The sequence below is a fragment of the Poecilia formosa genome, unplaced genomic scaffold, assembly GCF_000485575.1.
Source record: "Poecilia formosa unplaced genomic scaffold, Poecilia_formosa-5.1.2 Scaffold373, whole genome shotgun sequence".
Classification (NCBI taxonomy): domain Eukaryota; kingdom Metazoa; phylum Chordata; class Actinopteri; order Cyprinodontiformes; family Poeciliidae; genus Poecilia; species Poecilia formosa.
Window position 1 is genome coordinate 538630 of NW_006800312.1, and position 9194 is coordinate 547823.

Here is a 9194-nt window from a genome sequence, read left to right on the forward strand (position 1 = left end):
ACACACACACACACACACACACACACACACACACACACACACACACACACACACACACACACACACACACACATACAGTGCCACACAGAGGAGAGAGGATTACAGCCAGGTATTTCCTGTCGCTTTCAGCAGACGCAGCCCTCAGTAACTAGTAACAAGCGACGGCTGGAGCCAGCAAAACACATAACCAGATTATCCAGGACCAGAATAGCGGGCCGGGTTGTGGGTTACCACCTCCAGCAGCAGGGAAGCTGGCGTGTTGCTGGAGGACTTAATGGATTAGCCGCGGATACAGTCGCAAGGCAAAGAGCGTGCAAACAAGCAGGGAACGCAGAAGACAGTGTTGTGTTTATTTTCGGCACAATACAGAGGTAGACAGAGTCTCTGGGTGTTGATTGTACACAGAAAATACACAGGAAAACGCAGAGGGGCAACTATGACAGTTAGGATATATATTAAAGGTGAACTATTGTGCTTCCCTGAACAGGTTAGGATATGTCTATTGGTGATACAAAACATGGTCATAACATTTTTTGCACAAAATTCTTCTTAGATAATGAGATTCAGAGTTTCTTTCAGAGTGAGCTGTTTTAGAGCCTCTTGCCACTTTAAAACCAAATAATGTCCTGCTGGCCACGCCCCCAACTCAACGTTTACACTCACACCTGAAAATATCTGCAAACATACAGGCAATTATACAACCGTATGCCTTTGGAAAGCAGAAGTGGAGCCTACTGCACAACCAACAAAAATGCAGCAAGTGGTTTCTGGGTGGTAAGTCAACAACAAAACATTTGTCTTTTCCAGCAGCCATTGTACATCACATACAGCAACAAAACCAGCTGAACAAACTTGCTGGAACTCCACTGGCGTTGCTAGGTAACGGCATAAGACCCGACTATTGTGACTCAACAATCCGGAGGTTCTTGAAACACCAAGACAACATTAACTTATTTCCAAAATATGACTGGGTGTTTTTTTAAGTGCTTGGGCTGTTTTTAGAAGCAGTAAAAACCCAAATGAAGAAAAAAAAACAAAAAACATGCAAAATTAATTTTTTTTTTTTTATAATGGGTCCCCTTTAATGATGATGTTTCCAGCAAAATATGGATGTATAGATAAATACATGAGGTTTTTAGTCAGTGATTCTGCACCCAGTGGACTAATACCAATAAAAATTAATTTGAACTCACTCCGTTCAGCCTTCTCTAAAACCTTGCAGGTGTTGCCCGCATTCACAGCTGTGGTCAGTAAAATCCTGCTCATAAGAACAGCAGGCTCGGCAGAACCAAAGCTGTGGAAAACAAAGGCTTATCGCGGTTGATGGAGGCTGCTATTATTATTTTAAATATGAAAATTCATCCGTAGCCCACATTCGCCAAGACAGATTGGGTCCCTGAATTATTAAATTAGTGACATATTTTTGGAGGTTAATAATTGATAATAGCTGGAGAAAGTTCCGGTAATCATCATCACGCATAAACTGACATCCAAATTTCTATTATCATCTCGTCTTGGCTGAACAATCACTCGTGATTCATCACCATAACGTGGCCATGTGTTCTCAAAATGTGTCCAACCGCTCAGCTTTTGCCATCAAAATCACCATAAATATGAACACATCCAACCGGCAGCGCACTCAGTCAAATACACCTGAGTGGAAACACTGAGTACCTTTGTGTTTGTCATGACAGGAAATATTTTAAAACACGTAAATGTGCTGTTCTTGAAAGCAAGAGACCCTCTTCCTCTCTACTCTGCTTGGCTTGACTCAGTTTGGAGGGATTTCAATTAAGCCTGTAAGATAATTATGCCAATTGTTTTGACCCGATTTCCCCTTTCCACCAATCTTAAAGCTTCCCTGATTATCATGATAATCCTAATAGATATTCTTACTATTCATGTGTAAGTGGATCTGAATTAATAGCTGTATATTTACACAAAATGTGTTCTGTAATGCATTTGTCTGTTTATACCTGATTATTCCTCTGTTCCCGTCATAAGGGCTTTGGTCCTCGTGCTCACTTTCTTCTTCTTTTGTCCAGGGTTCTCCAGGACTGTTATAAATATTAGGTTATTTTGTAAAAATGTTTATTTTTCCTTTCTGTATTAATGATAGGTGTTCGAATATTTTCACTGGAGTTGTTATTACACCTTTATAACATCAGATGAGCCTAAATACTTGGTTTTGTTAAGACCACGATGCTAACACTATTATTTTGCATAGGTTGGACTGGAGAACTGAAGCACATGCTATGTGCTAACGCTAACATCTCCCAATTGTTGGGTTAAAGAAACAGAGACCACCTCCAAATCCAGACTTGGTGTCATTTGGTTTGTCTGATCACACAACACAGAAGGTCACACATGTGTGGTAAGGAACTGCTCTTGTCTAAAATCTGGAATATCCAACATGTTGGATTGTCTTGGTGAGATGTCGCAGCATGTTTCTAACACAGCCTATTGAATGTGACAGGTGGCCAATCAGAAAGCGAGGTAGCAGAAACACAGCTACCTCGCTGGATTCCCAAAACACAGAAAACAAAACCAGAAAGTCTGGTGAAGGTTGGCGATCTCTTTATATCGCCTTTTCTCTGTTAAACTCCACAAACTTTCGCCAATACTTCTTCCTTGTCGGCCATGTTTGTTTACTCTGAATTCATGTTTTCCCGTCTGACATCTGAATGTTTGTGAGTTAAACGTGTCGGTGGTGTGCTGAACACCAAACACTGCAGGACCAAACTTGTTAAATATCTGCTTTATTGTCGTGTGTCGTCTGCCAGGTGCTGAAAACCAATTTTAAAATTTTGTCATGTGAACATTTACTGGTACTAACTTCTTTATTTGTATGTATTCCATCAAACCGAGTCGTGGTGAAAATGCAACATAACAAAACTCTCTCATTGGTCAGATGTTGAGTGAATCTGGTACAAGAATCAAACCACCATTTTAAGAAAACCACCAGCAGTAATCTGAAAACAATAGATCAGTGAGAAGGTGGAGACATTTTTAGGCCTTGTGATAAAATACAGACAGAGCTGTAGGCAGTAGTTTACCACTGAGGTGGATCTCCATGGTAATACAAAATGACTCAAATCGTAAAAAGTGGAATAATGAAGTGGAGCGAACTAATGGAAAAGATGAACAGCAGGGCAGTAATAGGTGGGGGCAGGGCAGAAGAAAGCTGTGCCTGTAAGCTGATACTGGTACCTGCCTCATGCCTTCAGGGCTTTGCAAACGTTTTCCTACCTCTTGAACTTTTTGACATTTTATCACACCAAAAACTTTCACAGATTTTACTGGGTTTTTTTGTTTGTTTTTTGGGTGGTAGACCAACACAAAGTAATATACGATGTCAAAGTTCCAGCCTTTTGAAGAAATAACATCCAAAATGGCTGGCTTTCATTTGTCTCCACCCCCTTTTCCCCTGACGCCCCTAAATGAAATCCACTGCCACTAATCGCATTCAGAGTTTTCCTGATTATCCTCAGAGAATATTAGTGAGCAAACAGCTTCATGAAGCGCAGACAAGTCAGAGAGACAGTTAAAACTGAGTTGGGGTGTAAAACAAGTTTCAAAGCTTTGAACATCTCAGAGCTCTGTTCAATCAACACTGGGCTTTTTGCTATGCAGACCTGCAAACCGACCAATTATGGCTATTAACCTAAACTAACACCCTGCATCAGGAGAGCATTGATCAAAGAAGCAGCCAAGACCAAATAAGCACTCCGTCAGTGCAGTAAAACATGGTGGTGGCACCATCATGCTGCGGGGATGTTCTTGAGCAAGAAATCATACTTTATGATGATTGAAAAACATTAGATTTACAAAGAAGTGTAATAAAAATATCTGATTTCAAATTATTATGCTGATTTCTCTTGTATTTTTGCCCACAGAGAACCAACTGACAGCCCACACAGTGTTGAAAAACACTGGTCTAGTCAAAGTCCAGACCTAAATCTATTGGAAGACTTGAAAACTGATGCTCACAAACGCTTTCTGTCCGACATTACTGACATTTTGCTGTATCGCAAAGAAGAATGGACAAAAATCTCCAGACATGGTGGGGAAGTAAAGTTACATCACAATATTTTGAGGCAGCGTTGTGATAACAATAAAAGTGACGATAATTACTTATTTTTTATGTAACTCTATGGCTGTGAATGCATGGTACTGCAGCTAATTACTGTTAGCTTCACAGGAATACTGCTCTTGAAAAACAATTCCCATTTGTAATGCACTTGTTTACCAGACACAGAAAAAATGTGATTTGTGTCACTAAACTGCACACAGTAGCTGCATTTAATCTTATTTTCAAAAAAACAAAACAAAGAGAAACCCTGATGATTTCCTTTCATTTCATAATTTTACTTTGTGTTGGCCTGTCATGAAATGTCAATAAACAACACTGACGTCACAAAATGTGAACATATTTCAGGGGATGTGAAAAGCTTTGCCTCGCATTGTTTATAAAATCATTAAAGAATATTTACATTTTTTTTTTATAAAAACACCTAAGCAGCCTGAGTTCATGGTTCCTCTTCGGTGCGCTCCCCGCTCCTGACCCCAGTCATCCCTCCGTGAAATGCTCGGTCCTTGTTCACTCCTGCCGTGCGGGATCAAAAGGAAAATCGCCTTACGCACGATTGCGTTGTCTCCAAAAACAAGGCGCACCGGTTTTGCGCTTAATTGGAGCCATAATGAAGGCGTTTCCGCGGACCGGGCAGGGCTCTGCGGCGCCGCATGCACACCTGAGGGCAGCGCTACCCTCACTCAGGCAGCTCCCTCTCACATGACGCTCTTCTTCCTTATTTACGCATCCGCACACCATCAAGTGTGGCCAAATATTCATTTAACAGCATAAACAAGGAGAAACATGCGCGGGGTTTTTTTGCGTTTGCTCACCGGTTCAGTGTAGTAGAATGAGCCCAGGACTGGTTCCGTTCATTGATTCACCGAGAGGTTCCTCTGTGTCTGTTCATCCTCTCCTTCTTTCAGCAGCTGAATAAACATCTCTCCTCCTCTGAAGCCGCGGCGCAGCTCAAACGCCCTCCTCTCTCTCTCTCTCTCTCTCTCTCTCTCTCTCTCTCTTTCTTCATCTGTCTCTGTCTGCAGAACAACAAGACGACTGATGGTGAAAAATAGAGAAAACGGAGCTGATGTGAGCAGGAATGAGGCTAATCAGGCTTTTCTCTGTGTGCAGCAGAGAAACAAAGTGAAGCCAGAGAATTTCTGCGAGACTTTCAGCAGCGATGCAGAACTTATCGGTGTTTATTCGCTCATAATTAGCAAACAGCAGCTTCCTCAGCAGGTTACATTTACAGCCTCTGAATCCTGAAACCCACTTGAAATTACAAAAAGTATTTGGAATATACAAATAATAAAAAAATAACTGTTATACATGTGTATAACAGAACGTTTTTAAGAATATATTATTGTGGAATATATTTTTTAGAAATTTAATTTCAAGTAATAAAGTCACAAATATATAATTTCATATTTTAATATGATGTTATGTCAATATATGGTATTTAACACTTATTTAAAATATTATACATACAAATATGTATAATGTAAATCAAATTATAGTATTATGTAATACTGAAAAAATATTTTAAAAATATTGGGTTTGAAAGTATTCTGTATTCTGTAAATATTTTTGTAGTTTAACTCACTGCATGAGCAATCTGAAATCACTGTTAACAAATAAATTATATATACATTTCAAAATTTAATAAAAAATAAGATATTTTAAAAATGTATGGTATTGTACAATTTATTTTTTAAATAAAGATGTTTAACCTGATAATTTTCCCTTTTTTCTTTTAATCCATAATGTAGTCCATTTTTTTTTCTTAGAATTATTTCTCATAATATTAATAAATTATTAGAAATACGCATTACATTTAAAGATAAAATATTCTTAAAATATTCTATTGTTTTTTATTCTTCCTTTGAGCAATTTAAAGCTGCATTATTGACCCTAATACAATCAGTTTTCATGAATATGTATAGTGTGTCTATGAACGTTTCATGTATATATTTTTTTCTTTTTATACTATTAATGCATAATATATGCATTAATAGTGCATATATGAGCTAGAAATATCTAGCTCATATTTCTTTTTGAAAAACAGTATTATTATTTTTTCTTTTGATCTTTTTTTAAAAGTTCATCGGGGGAAAAAAACAGCTTTGACTTCTGGAGCTGCAGCTCCCCTAGCGGTTGGCTTGTGTCATAGCTAATTAAATTTACAGTAACGGCAGCAAACAGGATTTTTCATAAGTTGAGGTAGCAGGAAAAATTCTGTCAGTGCCACTTGTAATGATTCAACCAACTGTAAGCTGTACAATGAGAGATGCCAGCATGTCATTATTTTTTAGCACAGTGAAAATCTTTGTGTGGAACAAATGAGTTTCACCTCTTCTGCTTACAAAGGATCCAGGAAGTAGCAAAACAAACACATTTAACAAGCTGATTAACAAACTTATTCCCCGTGAAAGGATGAGTAACTCCCAATTTAAAACACCAATCTGGATGTAATTAATGTCTATAATGTGTCTCATCAACATTACAAAAAGTATTAAGGATACTATTTCAAGAAGGTACTTTTTAACGGTTAAAATCTTGTCTTTTTGTGAAGTTTATGTGTAACAATTTAAACTTTTTTGTAAGACATAAATAAAACTTCATTTGACCTTTATATGACCTATTATTTTGCTTCCTTGAACAGGTTAGGATTGGCCATTAGGCTGTGCAAAATACATTTATTACATTTTTTTGCACAAAGTCATTCTTAGACAATGAGATTTCAGTGAGCTCAGGTCTATTTTGAGTTCCAAATAATCTGCTGCTGGCCACGCCCCCCCCAACTCAAAGCTTACAGTCACACGTGAAAATGGCTGCAAACAGATGTGCAGTTATTCAACCATATTGAAAAGTGTTAGTGGAGCCTCCTGCACAACCAATAAGAATTTCGCAAGTGGTTTCTGGACAGTCAGTCAACAACAGCAGCCATTGTACAACGCATACTGCAACCAGCTTTCCAAATGTGCTGGAGCTCAAGTTTGGGTTGCTAGGTAACAGGCTGGGGTTGCTAGGTAACGAGTCGTGGCAGTTGATCGTGACTTAACAATTTCCAGACATCAAAAAACTTTTAAGTCATTGCTAAAAACAGCTGGATTGTGATTTTTTAAAAGAGCTTTGAACCAATTGTGACAACAATGGAGGCACAAAAATGTGGAAAAAATTTGAATTTCGTTTCAAGTTTTAAGGGAAAAAGATGCCAGAAAAATAAGCAATTTTGGGCTGCAACAATCACAAAAAAAACATTGTAACATCTTGAAGGGGCTGAGATGTGTGATGTGGATTTCTGACTCCTCATAGGTCTGAGAGCTCTGGTTATGATGTTGACCAACGGCCCTCTGTAGGACAGGCAAGTGTCAGAAGACAAATTAAAGAATGGATAGAGGCACCTTCATTATGATTCACCGTCATATTTTTGTGGTGCAAAGATATAAAACCTTTAGCATGTAAATCAAACGAATGTCTTTTTAATAGATAAGTGCTGCTCTTCTTCAGGAGAGCAGAAGTCGGAGAGTCTTCAGCCAGATGAGATGGATGAGGAGGAGAGCGGACGAGCCAGAGCTGAGGGTTATAAGTGCTGGTAGGATGTAGAAAATGGGCTGAGAGGTGAAGGCAAAGGCCGCTGGAATCTGTGTGAGTAATGAGCGTTTGGATGGACGCAGTTTTACATTATTTTTCGCCACAGTTCATCAGAGCCCTGCCTCAGCATGAAGAGTGGCCTTTTACACTGCAGGGTAATTCACACAGTGAGGGAACATCACATAGCCCACACACACACACTGGTCCTGACTCTATATATGCTGAGAGAACACAGATCCACACACACATCCACGCTGAATGCTTTCCTGAACGTTCAGATGCATGTATGGATTTTATCCACAGACTGGATGTGAGGCAGTTCATTTAATGTTAAACACCTTCACTAATGAGGAGCATTGGGAATATTTTCTCACATTAATTTAAAAATCAGAAACAAAGGCAATGTTCACACAGCAGGCAACTCAACCCAAATCCGATTCTTTTTGGACCCATATCCAACTTTTTCCACGGCAGACTGACCCAATTCTTTTCACCGCCCCCAAAAAGTTGGATTTGTGCCAAGTCCATATGGGGTACTAAATCTAAACGCATCATATAGTTTTAAAAGTCAGAAAGGCCACGTCGAATTTTACCCAACCTTTACGTAATTGACGCAAAACCTGCATCATAAAGCTGCATGAGATGAAGCCAGAAGTGGTGAACCTGGAGGTAAACAGTGGCTGAAAATGATGATTATGAAAAAGTTAGAAAAGCAGCCTTTGCGACTGAAGCGCATCATATTAACTGGTCTCCTGGTCCAAATAAACATACAAACATTCAGTAGCATGAACGACAACGAAAGAAAAAACAAATCTAATTTCTTTTTATGCAATCTGTCTGATGTGAGGAACCAAAGTGCATTTAGGGTATGCAGTTTATCACTTTATGCTTATGCCTTTGTGCTTTGAAAATCACTGGATTCCTTTTTACGGTGTTTTACGACCCACACTGTAGTCTTTGGATGAACAGCCAGACTGATCCCGTTTAAACTGTTTTTTTCTTTTCGTACAGTTTTATTGTTACATTACTGCCCCCTTATGGCCAAGAGAGGTATCGGTGTGCTAATTCACTTAACTAAATTTTGTTGTGTTCACACAAAACGAAATTATTTCTTTAGGTTAACATGTGACAAAATCATGTTATCTTTACTAGAATTAATTAATTAAACACAACAAACACATTTTTAATGCGCTAACTTGAAGTGAAATATTAACACAATGTGAACAACTGCCATGTTTCACATTTTTTAGGGCGTGTGACCTCTGAATAGTTTGTGTTTTCAACACATTTTGCTGCAAAGCCAGAGATTTAAAGCATTAATCAACATTCCTACAGCTTTCTTGGATCTCCTTTCTTCACTTCTGTGCATGCTGAGCTAGTCTTATCACGTATTAGTGATTGTCAGTTGGGATCAAAAGTGTTCAGCTGGGTCAGGACAGGGTGCATTTCTTGTCTTAACATTTAAGAATCAACTGACCATCTTGTTGTCAAGATCCGTGTTATTGTGTGTTTATTTTTGAGTTTTTCT

General features: G+C 38.7%; 1 protein-coding gene across 2 annotated transcripts in view; it reads right to left on the minus strand.

Moving 5' to 3' along the window:
* The window catches only part of LOC103154085 (sodium/calcium exchanger 1-like), a 103094-nt gene extending 98027 nt beyond the window's left edge, over positions 1-5067 (minus strand). Inside the window, exon 1 of one of the 2 annotated variants that reach the window (XM_016662424.1) lies at positions 4906-5067. The gene's annotated coding sequence lies outside the window, so the exon portion shown is untranslated. The remainder of the gene's footprint in view (positions 1-4905) is intronic. The other variant, XM_016662425.1, reaches the window with a different exon arrangement.
* Between the last annotated feature and the right edge of the window lie 4127 nt (positions 5068-9194).